This window comes from Otolemur garnettii, unplaced genomic scaffold (genome assembly GCF_000181295.1).
Source record: "Otolemur garnettii isolate 467f Iridium unplaced genomic scaffold, OtoGar3 scaffold00045, whole genome shotgun sequence".
Lineage (NCBI taxonomy): Eukaryota > Metazoa > Chordata > Mammalia > Primates > Galagidae > Otolemur > Otolemur garnettii.
The window spans coordinates 11,437,902-11,459,069 of NW_003852440.1; the positions used below are offsets into that span (position 1 = coordinate 11,437,902).

General features: G+C 37.6%; 1 non-coding gene across 1 annotated transcript; it reads left to right on the forward strand.

Moving 5' to 3' along the window:
- The first annotated feature begins 722 nt into the window (after positions 1 to 722).
- On the forward strand, positions 723 to 824 carry LOC111725653. Its single transcript, XR_002773668.1, has one exon. It is a non-coding gene; the product is annotated as a U6 spliceosomal RNA (small nuclear RNA).
- The last annotated feature ends 20,344 nt before the right edge of the window (positions 825 to 21,168 follow it).

Consider the following 21,168-nt stretch of genomic DNA (forward strand, 5'->3'; position numbering starts at 1 on the left):
AATTTGATAATGGATCAAAGGAAAGAGAGAAATAGAGCAAAGACAACCAACTTAATATAAGTCTAGTCACATAACTTAGGGCTGGATTTGCTTAAATTCCCTCTGACTCAAGGATAGATGGCTTAAGGCCTCTCCAGCCCATGTATAAGGGGCACCTGGAAAATTAATTTATAAGCCTTGCCATTAATTTATATAATTTCATAAATTCCATTCTGTTAAAAATAAATCTAGTTACCGAGACGATAAAGTGAGACTCTGTCTCTACAAAATAATAAATAAATAAATAAATAAATAAATCTAAAGATTTATGGAATGCATCAAACTTCTTTCATGCTTAATCTTTGTAGTTATAGAATCCCATGTTGTTTCTTTTCTATCCCACAATCTCTTAGCAAAATCCTTCAACATCTGACTCTAATTCTGTTTTACTTTTTCTGTATTAAACCAATTAGATAATCCATTAAACAAATGGGAGGAAACAGCATTAATGATATGTGGCACTTGCATTATGAAGTTAATTGGATTAACCAAATTAGCTCTTTACATTCCAGCCTGCATATGATTTTACTGTTTAAAGCAACAAATCAAAAGCACTCACATTTCTGTGACTTTCTCTCTTTATTATAAAGAAGAGGCCAGTGACACCACATACTATCAATAAGCCTAAAGGTTTTAGAAAAAGAGGGAGTGAGGAAAAACATAACATTAAAGAGAATAGAAAAGTGCTTGCTTCAGCAGCACATAAAACTGGAACGGTACAGAGAAGATTAGCATGGCCCCTGCACAAGGATGACACGCAAATCCGTGAAGTGTTCCATATTTAAAAAAAAGAGAGAGAGAGAGAGAATAGTAAAGAAATGAGAAAATAATCACAGAAATTTAAACAAGACCTAGGTCCTGCAATCCAACCTATAGGAAAATTATTCTGGATATTTAGGTTTCACTTTATAATATTATGATGTTTCCAGGAAGACCTCAGTGGGATCATAGAAAAATCTAAGAACCATAGTTTTCTGTAGTGTGAAAGGGCTTTGCTTGATAGTAAGACTATCCTGAGGAAATCTTGTACCTTGCCTAATGTTAAATTCAAGTTACCTGTACCCTAACAACTGCAATTATACAGTGATGCAGCCCAAGCTATTACAGTAATGTCATTTTAATATCAAAGAGCAATGTAGGAGACAAAGGAAAATTTCTTCTTTGTCCTTGAAGGTTTGTTCAAAAACCAACTCAGAAAAGGGATACAGAGGAAATCTGGGAAGATGGCTGACTGGTAGCAACCCTTGTCAGAGGCTCCTGAGCAAAGGCAGAAAAACTGGATGGAATCAGATTCTATGAAGCCAAAGATAGGGAGCTGAGCCAAGAAAGCTGTAACCCCAAGGAAGAGCATTCAAGAAAACAAATTATACGTACAAAGCCTACTGACTAGAGGATGGGAGACCCCTCCCCCAAGCAGGAGGTCTGCCACAGGCTATCTGCGAATGAGCAGGGAACAAAAGACTTCTTATTTTACTTCACTGGAGAGAGCTGCTAAACTCCAGGTCTCTTTCTCCAGGGAGGTTCCACTTATGAACCTAGACACCACCCCCTCAGGCATTAAATTGAATAGATATTTTTCCCCACAAGTCCAAACTCCCAGTGCACCCTTTCCCCCTCACATGGCAGTCTGACATTCTGCCCCCTGCAGAGCAGAGTGTTTGGTTTTGTCCTGAGAGACCTGGGCATAGTGTGGACCGCCAACATCAGGACGAAATCTGTGACTAACAGGGAAGAAAGAGGGTGTGGGAAGAAAGGGACACTTGGTGGGAAGAGGAGCAGTCCCTTGGTTATGACTATGCCTGACCAGTGGTAGTGATGATGCTTGTTTTGGGCTGTGTCTGGCAGGATGGGGTGCAGAACCCCGGGTTCTGACAGCATCCACAGCAGGAGAGCGGTTGCCCTGTGTGGACTGACTTTGGAAGACAGGGCTGGTCTCTGCTGTTGGCCTGTGATCAGAGGCTTAATAGGCGTGGACTGTGACCTGAGAGCAAGGGCGTGGTTTCTTGATTCCAACAGAACCCTAGCAGTGGCTTACTGAGTTTGAACCAAGCCCTGAGGGCTAGGGCATACTCTACTGCCTCCAGGGGGCTGGTGAGCAGAGGCTTACCAGGTGAGGACTGAGACCTGTGGGCAGAATGTGGTGCCATGACTCTAACAGAGCCTGCAAACAGAGGCTCACCAGGCAGTGGACTGAGACTAGCAGGCAGGGCGTGGTCCCCTGGCTTCAACTGGTCTGGCAAGCAGAAGCTAGCTGTGTGTGGACTGAGACCAGAGGGCAGGTCCGGTGCCCTGATTCTAACAGAGCCTGCAAACAGAGGCTTGCCAGGCAGTGGACTGAAACTGGCAAGAGGGGTTCCCCGAATCCAACTGGTTTGGCAGGCACTACTCCAGACCCTTCTCCAGAGGCTAGATGTGTGGACTGAGACTGGTGGGTGGGGTGTTACCCCTGGCTCCAGCTGGGGCTTTGAGCAGAGAAGCAGGTAATACTGTGGACTGAGTCTGGCAGGCGGAAGTGTGGATCCCTGGCTCAAATTGTGCTTTGAATCCCTTTGCTTTGAATTGTCCTTGAATCCCTCCCTGTTGGGCAGTGTTTGCACTGCCAGAGACAATTTGGTTGGGACCCATGTCTGGGGCTATCTACTCTGGGACATTCTGAGGTTGACCTTTGAAGTTCTATAGTGGAAAAGAACTGAAGGGTGGGGGCTAGGTGCCAAGCTGTTTGTACCGCTTCATAGTCCAGATTTAAATCTAATAGGGTAGAGTTTGGCTGATATCAAAACAGAGCTAGCCTACATTATCTCACCAAGTAGGTCCTCAGAGTCTCCAGTCAAAACTCTGAAAGGGGCCTTTGTAAGGTTGTAGGAGATAAGACACAATTACAAACCCTAGAGCTTTGGTAAGGGGCTATTTCTAGTACCTGGGCAACCCAATTCAATCACTCTCCCAGTTCTAATAACCAAACAGTAGAAAATAAACATGGTTCAGACCCAACAGAACTCTGGCAACATGAATAACCAGAGTTGATCAACCCCCTCAAGAAAGGACAAAGGAGACACAACTGAAGCTGCCATGCATGGACAAATGGCCGCAACGTCAGAAAATGAATTCAGAATATGAATTGCAAATAAGATAAATAGATGGGAAGAAAAGATGGAAATTGAATTTCAAAGACTAGTTCTACAGTTGTCTCAAGAAATTAATGAATTCAAAGCCCAATTCACCAAAGTTATGAAAATAATGAGAAAAGAGATAGCAGAGCTCAAGGAAACAAAGAAGTTAGTTGAAGGGCTCCAACATACAGTAGAATCGCTCACTAATAGACTTGACAAGGCAGAAGAAAAGATCTCTGAAACAGAAATCTTTTGAACGTTCGAAAAACTCAATGAGGAAGACAAATGGAAAGCAAAACGTGATCATTCCCTGAGACAGTTGTAGGATCACTCCAAAAGATCAAACGTTCATCTTGTAGGAATTCCCAAAGGAGAAGAGAATGGTCCTAAAGGCACAGATGCTCTACTGTAATCTACTGAAGAGATTTTGGAGGAAAATTTCCCAAACATTGCAAGAGATTTAGAACTTCAGATAGCAGACAGTTTCAGAACCCCAGCAAGACTCAATCCAAATAAAGCATCTTCTAGATACATTGTGATTAACTTTGCCAAAGTTAAGATGAAGGAGAAAATTCTGCAAGCAGCCAAACATAAGAGAAGCATCACCTACAAAAGGAGAAAGATCAGAATAACTGCAGATCTCTCAGCCAAAACACTTCAAGCCAGAAGAAGAAGGTCCTCAACCTTCAATTTCTTAAAACAAAACAACTTCCAACCCAGAGTCCTCTGTCCAGCTAAACTGAGTTTCATTTGCTATGGAGAAATCAAATACTTTAATGACATAGACATGTTGAAGAATTTTGCCATAACTAAACCAGCTCTCCTGGATATTTTCAGACCCATCCTCCACAACGACCAGTGCAATGCTCTACCTCCAAAGTTAACTCACCCAGAAATTTTTGGAACAAAACCAAACTTCCACAGTGGTGAAAGGATTAAGAATGTCCACTGGACATCTTAAAATCATGACACCCAAAACACAACCAGCCTTATCAGTTCTCTCAATTGGTTTGAACAGTTTAAACTTATGTCCTCTAAAGAGGCACAGGCTGGTTAACTGGATACATAAACTCAGATCAGATAGCTGCTGTACACAAGAATCTCACCTTACCTTAAAGGATAAAAATAGACTCAGGGTGAAGGAATGAACTTGTATAACATAGGCAAATGGAAACCAGAAAAAAATAGGGGTTACAATTTTAGTAGCAGATACAATTGGCTTTAAACCAACAAAGATAAAGAAAGATAAGGAAGTTTATTTGTCAAGAGAAACACTCAACATGAAGAGATTTTGACAATGAACATTTATGCACCCTACCAGAATGCTCCTCAAAATAGACCATATCCTAGGACACAAGTCTAACCTCAGCAAATATAAAAGTATATAAAAATTCCGACCCCAAACCCAGCAGAAGAAATAACCAGAATTAGGGCAGAATTAAATGAAATTGAAAACAAAAGGATCATTCAGAAGATCAATGAAACAAAAAGCTGGTTTTTTGAAAAAATTAAAAAAATTGATAAGCTCTTGGGCAACCTAACCAGAAATAGGAAAGTAAAATCTCTAGTATTGTTTATCAGAAACGGTAAAGGAGAAATAACAATAGACACTTCAGGAATTCAAAAAATCATCAAAGATTAGTACAAAAATCTCTATTCCCAGAAATATGAATATCTGAAGGAAATGGACCAATACCTGGAAGCATGCCACCTTCCTAGACAACTGGAAGAATTAGAAATCTTAAATAGACCTATATCAAATACTGAAATAGCATCATGAATACGAAATCTCCCTAAAAAGGAAAGTCCAGTTCAAGATGGCTTCACATCTGAATTCTATCAAACATTTTGAAGGGGAACTAGTACCTGTATTATACAATGTTTTCCAAAGCATAGAAAAAGAAGGAATACTTCCCAACACATTCTATGAAGCAAATATCACCCTGATACCCAAACCAGGAAAGGATCCAACAAAGAAAGAAAATTATAGACCAATATGATTAATGAATATCAATTCAAATTCAATAAGATCTTAGCAAACAGGATTCCACAGCACGTCAAAAAAAATTATACACCATGATCAAGTAGTTTTATTCCAGGGTTACAGGGTTGGTTCAACATATGCAAATCTATAAATATAATACATCACATCAATAAAAGAAAAAACAAAGACCATATGATTCTCTCAGTTGATGCAGAAAAAGCCTTTGATAATATCCAGCATCCGTTCATGATCAGAATTCTTAAAACAGGCATAGAAAGGAAATTTCTTAAGCTGATAGAGGCCATTTAAAGAAATCCACAGCCAATATCATATTTAATAGTGTAAAATTGAAAACATTTCCACTCAGATCAGGAATGAGGCAAGGATGCCCACTGTCTCCACTGCTATTTAACATAGTAATAGAAGTCTTAGCTATTGCAATCAGGCAAGAGATCAAGTGTATCCAAATAGGGTCAGAGGAGATCAAACTCTCACTCTTTGCAGATGACATGATCCTATACCTGAAAAATCCCAGAGACTCAACTTCAAAACTCTTAGAACTGATCAAAGAATACAGGAGCATCTCAGGGTACCAAATCAATACTTACAAGTCAGTAGCTTTTATATATGCCAACAATAGTCAAGCTGAAAAAACAATCAAGAACTCTATTCCTTTTACAATAGTGCCAAAGAAGATGCATATCTGGGAATTTACCTAACAAAGGACGTGAAAGACCTCTATAAGGAGAACTGTGAAACTCTGAGAAAAGAAATAGCTGAAGATGTTAACAAATGGAAATACATATCATGTTCATGTCTGGGAAGAATCAGTATTGTTAAAATGTCCATGCTACCCAAAGCAATCTACAGATTTAATGCAATCCCTATTCAAGCACCATTGTCATACTTCAAAGAACTTGAGAAAATAGTACTTTGTTTTATATGGACTCAGAAAAAACCTTGAATAGCAAATACATTACTCAGAAATAAGAACAAATCAGGAGGTATCACATTACCAGACTTCAGCCTATACTATAAATCTATAGTGATCAAAACAGCATGGTACTGGCACAAAAGCAGAGCAGTAGACTTATGGAACAGAATAGAAAACCAAGAGATGAACCCAGCTGCTTATTGCAATTTCTACAAGCCTATCCAAAATATTCAGTGGGGAAAGACTCCCAATTTAACAAATGGTGCTGGGCGAACTGGCTGGTGACCTGTAGAAGATTGAAACTGGACCCCCACCTCTTTCCATTAAGAAAAATTGATTCTCACTAGATAAAAGATTTTAACTTAAGACATGAAACTATAAAAATATTAGAAGAGAGTGCATGGAATACATTTGAAGAAATTGGCCTGGGAGAATATTTTGATGAGGACCCCTAGGGCAATTGAAACAACACCAAAAATACCTTACTGGGATCTGATAAAACTAAAAAGCTTTTGCACAGCAAAGAGCACAGTAAGTAAAGCAAACAGACGACCTTCAAAATGGGAGAAGATTTTTGCAAGTTATGTTTCTGACAACGGTCTGATAACTAGAATCTATAGAGAACTCAAACTAATCAATAAGAAAGGAATAAATAAGCCTATTTCTATGTGGGCAAGAGACTTGAACAGAAATTTCTCTGATGAAGACAGGCACATGGCCTACAAACACATGAAAAAATGTTCATAATCCTTATTTATCAGAGAAATGCAAATCAAAACCACTTTGAGACACCAGCTAACTCCAGTAAGATTAGCCCACATCACAAAATCCCCAAAGTACAGATGTTGGTGTGGATGTGGAGAAAAGGGAATGCTTCTACACTGCTGTGGGAATGCAAGCTAATATGGCCTTTTTGGAAAGAAGTTTGGAGAACACTCAGGGAACTAAAAGTAGACCTACTGTTTGATCCTGAAATTTTTCTACTAGTATATACCTAAATGATCAAAAATTATTTTATAACAAATATGTTTGCACCAGAATGTTTATTGCAGCCCAATTCATAATAGCCGAGACAAGTAAACAGCCCAAGTGCCCACTGACCCATGAATGGATTAACAAATTGTGGTATATGTACACCATGGAATACTATGCAGCTATATAAGAAGACAGAGACTTCACATCTTTTATGTTTACCTGGATGGAGCTGGAACATATTCTTCTTAGTAAAGTATCCCAAGAATGGGAAAAAAAGTATCCAGTGTACTCAATACTACTATGAAATCAATATATAACCACCTACACAATCATATGAATGGCAAAACATAACTATAGTCCATAAAATAGAAGGGAAGAGGAGAGAGAGGGTTGGGAAGACGGGATGTGAGAGAAGGGAGGATATTTGGGGGGACCTCACCTAATGTGCATGATGCAATGGTACATTTCAAAACTATTAAGAAATGAGTATAATTGTGATGGATGTGTTACTTGGTTCAATGTAAACACTTCACATTGTATATCGAAGCAGTACCATGAACCCCTAAAAGCATCAATGCACAAAGTTATGATTTAATAAAAAATAATTAACTATAAAAATAATGAACATTTCATTAAAATAAAAAAAAGGAAAGAAAGGGATACAAATTTCTATTAATGTGTATGTATCATGGTGCATGCAGTGAGAAGAAGATACAGTCAGTCAGGCGAGGGCTAACATAGCACACCTGGTCTGGTCAATTAGGGCCCTATGTGACCTTCACCTCATGTTTTCTATTCTTGTTGTTTTTTAAATTTACTTTCAAACTAAAAATGTATAACATGAGTAGTTCAGGAAGATCAATTTAGGAGATTAACTTTTTAATCGGAAATTTTGTAATAGGTCATGGGTTTATATGGATTATTGTCTATTATTGTTTAAGATAAAGGTTAATGTGGTCTTTGATTTGAACTTCAATATATAAAACTGTGGTTTTGGGAATGGAAGGGAAGATCAGTCTTGGAGAGGCTACTCACGCTGTTCTCTAGAATCATTGGCCTTCTGATAATAAAGCTTGTTGTACCCAATCTGTCTTTGCATTTGGCTTACAGTGACAGATGGCCAAACCCTCTTTGTCCAGTAACATGTAGGTAGACCACAGAAGGATTACTTACTTTGTCAGCTGGGCTTACAAGCTTATACCATCCTGGCAAAACAGGTGATGAGGGGAGAGAAGAGGAACTTTGATGAGGGGATTACTAGAGAGAGTGAATGGATCAGGGGACAGACATTAACTTGTACATTACCAAATGAAAGGTGTGGCTATAGCTTCCCTCTTGGTGATGCTGGATTTTAGGCAGATATGGGAACTTCACTTTATCCTGTGCTTTGGGAGAGCAGGTGGGGTTGGGGATATTGGAGAGCCCCTGAGACTGCATCTGCAGTTAGTTCAGCATGTCAAAGCACCATGTTTGAGGCTATCAGTTTCTGAGCCCACAGAAACACTGCACTCTTAAATTGTATTTTCTAAAGTATGTAGATTGCCCATTATGTTAAAGGTGTTCTGACTATAAAATTGTGCATCATAATAGTTCATTAAATTTTTTACATTTAGGAAAAAAACTTATTTTGGATTGTATGCATTTAACTTTTCCAGTAAGCAGAAAACAATTGATGGCTTTGAATACATAGTTCTTGATTTAAAGCAATGCAAGTCACTTCAAGGTTTTCCCAAGGCTCATAACAGGTAATAAGATTTTAGATTTTATGATGAACAATATTTTTATTCTATTTTTATTTTATTTTATTTTATTTTTTTCTAAACAGAGCCTCACTCTGTCACCTTGAGTAGAGTTCTGTGGCAACATAGCTCACAGCAACCTCAAACTCTTGGGCTCTAGTGGTCCTCTTCCCTCAGCCTCCTGAGTAGCTGGCACTACAGATGCCCAGCACCAGGCAGGCCTAGTTTTTTTTCTATTTTTAGTGGAGTCAAATTCTCACTCTTTCTCAGGCTGGTCTGGAGCTCTAGAGCTCAAGCAATCCACTTGCTTTGGCCTTCCACAGTATTGGGATTACTGGTGTGAGCCACCTCACCGAGCCTTCATTTTATTATTATTATTGTTAGGCTGAATACAATTTGGTTCTTTTAGTGAAAGTACTATGTTGGCTTTTACAGAGAAAAATAGTTAAAATTATATTACAAATTATATATAAGAGATAATTTGGCTAAAAATATCAGAAAGTAAGATGTCAGTTTGATTTATAAATAATCGAGAAGAATTTAGAAATTCAGAATTAATCAGGTACATCTCTCTATTGTAGATAGCTATTGGCTTTTTAAACTATTGGGGTTTTGTTGTATAATTTCACATTGTATACACACACTTGAATAGACATTTTATTTGTACGTGTGGGATATGTACATCTTAAAAAACACATAACCTTAGTCAATTACAATATTTTTACCAAAATACTGAAAATTCTAACAAATTAGTATTTTCCTCCAATTTTCTTATGTAATAAAACCTGAGTTATATGTACACAAATACAGGGTGGCCAGAAAGTTTGTGTGCAATGGCCACCTTGTATACAGTAATAAGAAAACAGAAGATTAATTCTGTTTGTCTTTGTTTCCTCAAACTAACCACTTGTTCTAAAGGTTAAAAGAGTCAGAAATTCCTTCTTTAAAACTAGGAAGCATCCACAATTGAATCCCCATGTACAAGAAAGGCCTGATGGGTGCTAATTTGGAGGACTTGCTAAGAGATCGCGGAAACCCTCCGGGTCACTGATGAGAGAGGGAAGGTCTCCACTGCTGTCTGGAACGCTCCGCGTGGCAAAATCAGCCAGCTCCTTACCTGAAGTTAAGGCGCCCTGTTCTGAAGCGACAGGCATTACCCTACTCCTATTGGGCCAGGGCTGATAAGTGAACCTGTATTAGGAAATATTATACAATAAGAGTTTTATAAACTGTAATACTAAATTCTGGCAAGTGTGGCTTGAAATTAGTCTTTCTCGTATGTTTACATTCTGAATGAACTATTCCAGTAAAATGCAATTTGGTAATCTGGCCTCAAAATTTTTAATTCAGGTGGAATTCCAGACTGAGATTATGCACTGGATAGACTGTTTGCTCATCTCGGTCCTCTTCTAGTCTTTCCTACCCCAAGCTGTGCCCTTGGAGGATGACTTTCTTGTGTGTGCTCCAGGGAAGAACATTCTGCCTCCTGGTCTCCAGTTGAACTCAGTAAGTAGCAACACGAGCAGACGGGAACATGAAGGGAAAAAGCCGAGGGTGTCTAGTACAAGGGCAGCGCAGCTGTGTGGTACATGTGTTTGGTGTAAGGATGTTTGTGGTACATGTGCTTTGTGTAAAGATGTTTAGAGGACGCCTTGTTGATGTGGTTTGGATGTCTGTCCCCTCCCCATCTAATGTTGAAATTTGATCCCCAAAGTTGGAGGAGGGCCTGATGGGAGGTGTTTGGGTCATGGGGGCGGATACTTGTTTCTTTTCTTGCCGTGTGTCACACCAGCTACCTTTTGCTTTCTGCCTTGATTGGAAGCTTTCTGAAGCCCTCATCAAAGTAGAAGCTGGCATCACGTTTCCTGTACAGCCAGCAGAACCATGAGTGTGATGAACGCCGTAAACCCTGCAGCCTGAGGCAAGTTAACAGGGAGGACAAAGATGCCCATCTCTCCATGCAGACTGTGATGGTGTTTTCACCCCACTTTGTCAGATTGTGAGGAGGTAATTCTCAAGAAATACCATAATCTATTCATAATCTAATTATCCTTTGAATAAATTTGCTTTTGAAAGTTTTTAAAACTGTGGAAAACATGTTTTTACTTTCAACATGTTTGCAGATTGCTTGTAATGCAAAGCAACAAGTGGCTTGTGTTTGGAAGACAGACAACACTGTTAAGGATCTGTGAAAAGACTCCTTGGTGTCCTGAAGCAAAGTTGCAGCTTAAAAGCTTTACATATCATCACTGATCACTGATAGAGCATCAGTTTCAGTGAGGCTCCTGGAAAATGCAGAAGAGGGCCTTGTGTTGACCACCACTCACAGGCCACCAGCAACTCCAGCCTGCTGATGCAGACTGGGTGAAACATCTATCCAACAAATACTTGTATCAAACAACAACTTGTACTTTATAAATATTCATAATTTACATATTTAAATTACAATTCTATGTAAATGATATATATGTAAATCATAAACTTAAAAAAAGAATAAAGAAATGTTAACAAAGGCCACTGACATACCAGCTGAAAGTCATCTGCTTTGACAGTTCCCTGCTAGTAGTGTGTCTCTACCACCTGAACCGTTAGCCCCCCTGGTTAGATATCCCCAATGTTCACCTTGTTGAAGGACACAGTAATTGTACTAAATAGGTGTTGAGTGTCATCAGCAACATTCTACAGTCTAATGCCATGGGTTTCATATCTAATCTGTAAGTAAAAATATAACTGTAGGAACTAAATTTGGCTTCCCATTCAAATAAAGGACATAAAGTTAAATCCATGCTACAAACTTTTATTTTTAAATGAATTTTAAATAAAATAATTAACATATGAAGAAACATAAGCAAACAAGCACAAAATTCATTCTATAGCAGCAATGAAATAATTTTATGGTTGGGGGTCACCACAGCATGAGGAACTATATTAAAGGGTCACGGCATTAGGAAGGTTGAGAACCACTGCTCTAGAGGATAACTAATTCTCTTTTGGTTTCCAACTCACTTGTAGTCCCATATTTATTTTGTGGAGCTGATATCATTTATATAACTATTTTAAACAGATATGCACATATGTATGCATGCAAATGTAAGTTATTGAATTGAAGAGTTTTTAAAGGGTGTAATACATTTTACATGATATTTCTTTTTATGATGCATCTTTATAAGCTCTCTAAGGATAGTTATATGAATCTGGCTGTCTTTTTGTGCACTGTAGAAAAGTACTCCATAGTATAAATATGGTACAATTTATGTAGCTACTCCCTTGTTAAAGGTATGTATGATGCTTCTAGTTTGGGGCTATTAAAAACTGTTCAATAAGTAGCACTGTTTGTACCTTTCTGGGCAGTAGTATTTTAAGATATCCAACTAAGAATTATTTTGTGGGAATAAAATCAGTAAGACTTCTAAATTGCTCTCAAGCAAGATTGTACCAATTTACATTTTTATAAATCAAAACTTCATATGATCAAAATTTAAACTGCTTTGTTTTTATTGGAGAAAAATACTATTTCATTGCTATTTTAGTTTTTGTCCTAATTTCTAGTGGGGTTGAGATTATTTACATATAAATTGACTACTTGCATTTTCTATTTATTAATTTTTCTATATTTTATAGGTTGATTTTTAAATTTTCTATTAATTCTTAAATATGTATAATATGAATATTTATCATGTGCTACTGTAAGGGTCTCACAGAAAAGCCATGTCATGGAGAATAAGCACGCTTGTTGAAATTGTGCTTTAAATAAAGGTGACCATCTGCTCACTCAGGCAAAATGGCGAGCTTCTTTATTTGCGGTTGGTTTATATAGTCAATCTCATTAATATTCATTACAATCCCTCTACTGGCACACTGGGCATCAATGACTTCCCTTTGCACATGCACATTGGACATCAGTGACTTCATTTATCCATTTAAACATCTTGTGACTACCCACCCTGTAAGTAGCTCCTCCCTGGTAATCTGATAATCCACCCAACATACACCTTTAAGCATAACCCTTTCAACATAACCCAGTTTAACATAACTTAATGAAGAACATGTTGTCAGTCATTACTTTCTTTGTTCTTATCTGACGAAGCCTGAGGCTATGGGGGAAATAGATATTTGAATGTCTGTTCTACTGACCATGCCATTTGGAGGCAGTTACTTTGAATCTTTAAGCAAAGCATAGAAAAACTTCTTGGCCATACAGGAATTTGTGTACAAACCTCTGCTCCCATGTAGGCCTTAAGTCAGGGGGGGTTTGCTAGAACATTTTCTAAGGAATTCTCAGGTTGGACTTCTCAAAAGCCTTTCATGAGCCCAGGTTTCATCTGTGCCATTAGATACCTGTAGGCTTTGGGTAAATTCCTCTTCTCTTGAGGTCCCCTAGCACATTTCCATTCCCGGACCCATCAGCAAGCGACCTTCATCACTTACCACAGATCAGGAAAGGTTACTGATGGGTATCTGGCCAGTTTTCCAAAGGGCTTTTTCATTGGCCTTATAAAGTCAATCTTAATTCCTTAACACTGTCTGGAAATGCTATTCCAGCCAAAGCCTTAATCATGTTAGGCCCACAGCTAACCTGGCCATATGAGATTCTGCCTCAGTTTCTCACAAGTGTGCCTGTACAAAGTCTTTTCACTGCTATCTCTCAAATGGCATTTTTGGCCAGAGGCATATAGGCATTTCACCTATAATCATGCACCACGTACTTTGAATACTTATGTATATATTTTCTCAAAATATTTCACTTATTTTGAATTTTGTGATGCTTTTATTACCTAAATCACTTAATTTAGATAAATTCATAATTGTTTTTCATTAAATTTTTTTAAATCTAAGAATAACTTTCCCTAACCCCAAGATTCTGTGAGCTACATAAGTTGCATTTTTTATTTCATTCATTGTATTCTGCAGTTCTTCCAGAATTTCTATTTTCTCTTTTATGATTTCAATCTCTTTGGAGAACCTTTAATTTTTGTATTGTTGTAACCCAGCCCTCTTTCCCCTGCCCACTCCTGTTCCCCAGCCCTCGCCTGTTCCCCACTCCAGTCCATCTCCCTCCTCTTCCTCCCTTCTCCCCCCAGAGTCAACTCGGGAACAAGGCAAGTCCCTCCTCCCCCCATGGTGACTGAGAACAGTGCTTCCTAGCCACATTCCCAGGCCCCTTCCTTCCCCTAGGGTTGCCAAGAACAAGCTTCAGGTACAAGGAAGAAAAGTCCCAAGTAGGTGCCCACTTCTTAAAGTTGAAAATCTGGAATTTCTAGTTTCTCTTTGTTAAGCTGGTTAGTTTTACTTACAGAAAATATGCACTTTGTTACTGTTGTTCTTGTTGAATTTGGCTGAAATTAAAAAGTTACTAAAAGAGCATTTTCAAAAATTACCCTGTCTTATTTTGAGCAAATCACTAAGCAGATGAAAAGACTATAATACAAAACATTATAAAAAACAGATAAACTAATAAAGTAGAATGACAAGTGGACGGGACAGGAAACACAAACGGACTTCAACAGGCAGAAATTAGTCAGACGAGGAGTCACATTTAACTCTTCCACTCGTTCATTTATACAAAACTTAAAACATAAAAGACACATAAACCAGAACCAGCACAACAGACTGCAGAAACCTAAGACAACCCAATAGGAGACTGCAATTTACCAGAACAGGACTAGCCTGCAAATCTGAACAATCTAAAAAGACTGCTAATACCAGAACAGTCTAACAAGGAGCTGCAAACATGACAACACAAAAACAAACAACCCAGAGAGACAGGGGGACGTCTCTGTCCTGCCTCGGGGGAGGGGCATCTCAGGCTGTGTCCAGCCTAGCCCATGTTTCCCCAGATTCTCTAGAGATCCAGACAGATTTACTTAAGGCACCATAACTAAATCACCCACACAGAAAATTTGGAAACCTGTGACCCGAGTGTCTTCTCTTTTACTCTGACCGGCTGAGAGCCTTGGGGCAAAGGGACATCTTCTCGGAGGCCTTCCCTGGAGCTGTTGGCCTGTGGAGGGTCCAGGCGGGGTGGAGGGGGGGTCCCAGGGTGAGGATCTTGCTGGGAGCCTCCAAATGAAATAATTTAGGAGACCTGGAAAAATATAGTTGGACCCCCACTTAAGTTAATTAATTGGTAATTTATTTTACCTGCCGCAGGGGCTGCTGCTCCGAGAGACAGTCAGCAGCCTAGGTGTGAGGGTGAGTTGCCTTTTATAGGCTTTGGGAAAGCATATTACAGAAGCAAAACATGACTGGTTAAGGGGGGGTTACAACTTGGGTAGTCATGGATACAGCAATGGAACAATAATTAATACAGCTTCGGTTGACAATAGATACATCTCATATCACAATGGTTATGGTTATACAACAGTAATTAAGCAAGTCTCAGTGAGTTTTCCACCATTGTTCATCTGCTGAGAACTTGGGGGTTTTGTGAAACTTGGGACTTTTCTTCCTTGTACCTGAAGCTTATTCTTGGCAACCCTAGGGGAAGGAGGGGGCCTGGGAACGTGGCTAGGAAGCATTGTTCTCAGTCACCATAGGGGAGGAGGGACTTGCCTTGTTTCCAAGTTGACTCTGGGGGGAGAAGGGAAGAGGAGGAGGGAAATGTGCTGGGCAGGGGGGACAGGTGAGGGGTAGGGAACAGGAGTGGGCAGGGGAAAGAGAGCTGGGTTACAACAGTATCATTTCCTGATTTTGTTGAATTTCTCTCTGTGTGTTCTCTGGAAGTTCACTGAGTTGCCTTAAAAGTTATTTAGTTCTCTTTCAGGTGGTTAGTAGATTTCTATTTCTTTGGGAAATTATTGTGTTCTTTTGGTGTGCTATGTTTCCTCCATTTTCCTTTGTTGTTGTTATTGCCTTGTCCTGATATCTGCTCATTGAATGGAGCAGTGACCTCTCCCAGACATTATGGATGGGTTTCAGTGGGGGAAAGACTTTTCTTTACAGGTAGATGCAAGAGTGCCGGTCATCTGGGGTACAGTGGTTCCACTAAGAGTGAGATGGTGTTAGGGGTGAACACAGGGCTGAAGGGGTGATGGTTATAGTTCTAGAGCAACACAATAGTGTCTCCTTTCTGGAGAAGGGTCAATGGTGTCTCCTCTGTGAGCGTGTGATGAAGTTGTTCACAGTAACATAAATGGCAAAACCTTTCACTGTCCCCTGCAGAGCAGGCCATTGGATACTGTGGAAGCACTTGTCACATAGCTGAAGATACTTCTGTGGCCTTCTTTGTCCCTAGCTGGCTCCAGATGTCTCAGGTATGCTGATGTCCCCAGCAATCCTTTACACAGGGTGAGTCTCCATTTTTTTTTTTTTTTTTGTTCCAATGTATTGCTGCAGATTCTCAAATGGATACCTAAAGGCCTGTTATCATTCCTAGATAATTTAAGATATGATTATCATTCCTTTTTTGGAATATCATATCATTCTGTTGTTGTTTGTAAGGGGAGGAAGATATGTATCTTCACCTTGCAATGTTGCTGAATTCACCCCTCCTATTTTTTGCACAGTTACTTTCTCTATAAATTTAGAGTTAGCTGGCCACATTTATTTTACAAAAAACCTAATAAAGTTCTAATTGCCATCATAGTGAATTTGTAGATTAATTCAAAGAAAATCAAGTTCTTCTATATTACATTTTCTCATCTATCAGCATGTAATATTGCTCAATTTATTCAGATAATCCATTATTGACTTTATTTTTTAAAAAATCTATACAGATCTGGTATATTTTAAAATAATTTTCAGGAGAGATTTGATTTTACCATACATGTGACTTTTCTCTTATGTTATGTTTATAAATGGGTCATTTTTAAAGTATGTAGGTGCCATTAATTTTTCTGTCTCTTTTTTACCTTGTCCTCTGAATGCTCATTATTTTAAGTATTTGCTAGTTGATTTTCTCAGGTTAATGTTTAAATCCTGTACTTGTTACAATGATTTCTCTCTCACATTTAAATTTTTATATCCCTTCTTTTTCATTGAATTGTTATGTTTCCTGGTATCTCAAAAACAGTGTGAACACTACCAGGTGCTCCATCCTCCCCATCACCAATTTATTGATATATGATTGCAAAATGAAAATTGTATAAATTTAAGGTGTATAATTTGATGTCTTGATATATGTATATATTGAGAAATTATTACCATACAAGCTAATTAATATATCCATCACCTCACATAGTTACCTTTCTTTTGTTTGTGGTGAGAACATCATTACTAGCTGGAATCATCATGCTGTATGTTGTTGTCAGAACTTATTTATCTTGTAACTGAAAGTTTGTGTCCTTTGACCCACATCTCCCAATTTCTCCCACTTTCCTCCATCCCCTAGCAAATGTTCTCTGTTTCTATGATTTTGACAGTTAGATTATACACATAGTGCAGTCATACAGTATTGTCTTTCTGTGTCTGGCTTATTTCACTTTTCATAATGTCCTCCAAGTTAATCCACATTATTACAAACAGCAGAATTTCTTTTTTAGTCCACAATTTTCTTTATCCATTTTATCTGTCAATGGATATTTAAGATTTTATATTTAATGAATATCTGTCAATGGATATTTTATCTTTGTGGTTATTATGAAAAATATCACAAAAGACATGGAAGTGTAGATATTTTTTCAAGATGGTGATTATAATTTTCTTTGGATAAGTATCTATACTAGCATTACTAGATTATAGGATAGTTCTATTTGTAATTTTTGACAAATCCCCAAATTGTTTTCCATAATGGAAACCCATTTACAATCCTATCAACAGGATTTAATTGTTCCCTTTTATTCCTGTCTGCACTAAAACTTGTTCCTTTTGACTTATTGATAATAAATAATTTTAATAATAAGTATTATCTCATTGTACTTTTCATTTGAATTTCTCTGATGATTAGAAATTTTGAGCATCTTTTCATTAATCTGATGGCCATTTGTCATCTTTTCAGAAATGTCTAATCTAGGCTTTTCTTTGCCTGTTTTTGATCAAATTGTTTCTTTTTCTAGTGAGTTGAATGAGTTTATTATGTATTTTGGATATTAACCCTTTATTGGATATATGGCTTGCAAATATTTTCTCCCATTTTATAGGTTGCTATTTCATTTTATTGTTATGTTTCCTTTGATATACTATTTCAGTTTTATTTAGTCTCACATGTTTATTTTTTGCTTCTTTTGCATGTGCTTTTGGTGTCATATCCAGAAATCATTGCTAAGACCAACGTCAAGGAGTTCTTCTAGTATGTTTTAATCTAGGAGTTTTATAGTTCTAGGTCTTACATTTAAATCTTTAAACCATTTTGAATTATTTCTTGTGTGTGATTTAAGACTTTTACGCTTTTGCATGTTGATATCCTGTTTGCCAACACCATTTATTGAAGAGGCTATCCTTTCCAAATTACATGTTCTCAGAAACTTTTTCAAAGAATAGCTAAACATACATGCATGCGCTTATTTCTGATCTCTATTCTTTTGTCTGTCTTTATGCCAGTATTATGTGGTTTTTAATTACTATAGCTTTGTAATATAATTTGAAAACGGAATGTGATGACTAAAGTTTTTTTTTTTTTTTTTTTGCAGTTTTTGGCCAGGGGCCAGGTTTGAACCTCCCACCTCTGGTATATGGGGCTGATGCCCTACTCCTTTAAGCCACAGGTGCTGCCCTAAAGTTTTATTGTTATTGTTCAAAATTGATTTAGCTACTCAGCATCATTAAAGTTTCATACACATTTTATGAAAAAAATTTTGTTTCTGTAAGAAATGTCATTGAAATTTTGATAAAGATTGCATTAACTATGTATATTGTTTTGGATACTATGGATATTTTGACAATATTAGTACTTTCAATCCATAAACATGATATATTTTCATTTATTTGTGTCTTTTTCAATTTTTAAAATCTACGTCTTATAGTTTTCAATGCACATATATTTTACTCCTATGGTTAAATTAATTCCTAATAATTTTCTTCTTTTTTATGCAAATGTAAGTGGGATTGTTTTCCTATTATACTTTTCAGATAGTTCACTATAAGCATACAGAAATACAAATGATTTTTGTATCTTAATTTTGTATCCTGCAACTTTACAGAAATTTTCTAACAGTTTTTTGGTGGAGTTTTATTTCTTTACATAAAATAATGATGCCATATGCAAACTAAAATTTTTATTTTATTTTATTTTATTTTGTTTTGTTATTTCATTTCATTTATAGAAACAAGATCTTGCTCTGCTTCCCTGTCTGGGCTGGAGTGTGGTGGTGAGATTATAGTTCATAATAACCTCAAACTTCTGGATTCCTCCCACCTCAGTTTTGCAAATAGCTAGGACTGTAAGCACACACCACCACCTTTTATTCCTTTTTCTTATTAATTGTTTTGTCCCGATCTACCACTGTTTTGTTTAATAGAGATAATAAGTGGGCATTATTTTCTTGTCCCCAAACTTGGAGAAAAACTTAATGTTGAGTATGGCGTTAGCTATACTTATATATGGTCTTTGTTATCTGTACTTAATTTATTTATAATTTATTTTTATCATGAGATGATATTTAATTTTGTCAATTTTTTTGGCATCTATTGAGATTATCATATGATTTATAATACTTTATTCAGTTAATTTGATATAGTATGTTTACTGCTTTGGGTAAGTTGAAAAAAATCCTTGCATCCCAGGGATGAATCCCACTTTATTACAGTGTATGAACTTTATAATGTGTTTTTGAATTTGGCTTGCTAGTATTTTGTTGCAGATTCTTGTATGTATATTCATCAGGGCTATTGGTTTGCAATTTCTTTTGTGGTATTCTCTGGGTTTGGTGTCTGGGAAATGTTGGCTTGGTTTTTAAAAGGGATATGGAAGTATTCTTCTTCACTAACATTTTGGGTGAGTTTGAGAAGAACTGGTATTGATTATCTAAATGTTTGGTGGAACTCACCAGTAAATTGATCAGGTCCTGAGCTTCTGTTGTTACTCTTGTTCTGATGTTTTTAATTATTGATTTGATTTCCATACTTGTTTTTGTTCTCTTCAAAATTTTTGTTTCTTCATGATTCAGTCTTGGTAGGTTGCATGTTTCTAAGGATTTATCCATTTCTTTTAGGTTTCCAAGTTGTTGGAATATCATTATTTATAATAACCCTTTATCACTTTTTGTTGTTATTGTACTATTGGTTTTAATGTCTTTCTTTAATTTCTGATTTCATTTATTTGAGTCTTCTTCCTTATTCTTCTGGTACTTTCATAGTACACATATTGTATCTCTTACTGATCTTATAAATCCCAGAGGCTTCTTCATTCCTGCCCTGTTCTTTATTCTTTTAGCTCCTTTGACTGGATAATTTCACATAACCTGTCTTTAAATTAATAGATTCTATCTTTTGCTTGATAAAGTCTACTGTTAAAACTCTCTGTTACATATCTCATTTAATTCAAGAAATTCTTTAGCTCCAGACATTCTGTTTTATTCTTTTAGCTATTTTCATTTCTGTTAAACATTTTATTTTGGTTGTACTTTTTGGTTTGTTTTTGTTGAGTTGTTTACCTGAGTTCTCTTGTAGCTCACTGAGCTTCATTTAAAAAAAAAAAAAAGAAAGAAAAAAAAACATTAAATTTTTTTTTTTTTAATTTTGTGTCAGGAAATCCATAGATCTCAATTTTTTTGCATTTGGTTATAAGAAGATTACTGTGCTTCTCTGGCAGTGGTGTTTCTCCTTGTATTTTTGTGTTCCGTCAAGTTTTGCACTGCTGTCCTCACCTTTGAAGTAGCAGTCACCTCCTCAGCACTTAATGACTGACTCGGGAGAAAAACACCTTCATGTCTCAGTCTGACAAGGGAGCCTCAGGCTTTCTCAGACCTTTTTTATGGACTTTTCTTCCACACTTTTTGCCCCCGCTTTGGGGTGAGTTGTTAGGATTGTGTACCTTCTCTTGATCCTGCAAAGCCAGGCTGGGTTCTGAAAGTCTTCCCTGTGGTTTTCTGAGAGTGCCCTGCACACTCACCCTGCACAGTCAAACTGGCCGTCTGACGTGCTCGAGAACTGCTCGGAGAGGTCCTGTCTTGCTCTGTGCTGGGTATGTGGGGAGCCTCTGAGGGCTATGAGAGTGAGGTGCTTTGCTGGGTCTGCAGGGGAGGGGCTCCAGTGCATAGGTGCAGCTTTCGGATGGACTCCACTGGTGAGGTCCACAGCCCTTCCTTGAGTTCTGAGCCCTGGTTGTGAGTCTTTCTCACTGCTCTCCGCCTGTCCCAACCTTCAGCCATGTTGATTACTTCTGTATTCTAGTGTGGAGGGGAGTGGATATTTGGGGCAGTATCTCATCCAGCTGGACCCTCACTTACTGCACTCTCACTTTCTTTTCTTTTCTTTTTTTTCTTTTTCTTTTTCTTTTTTTTTTTTTTTTTT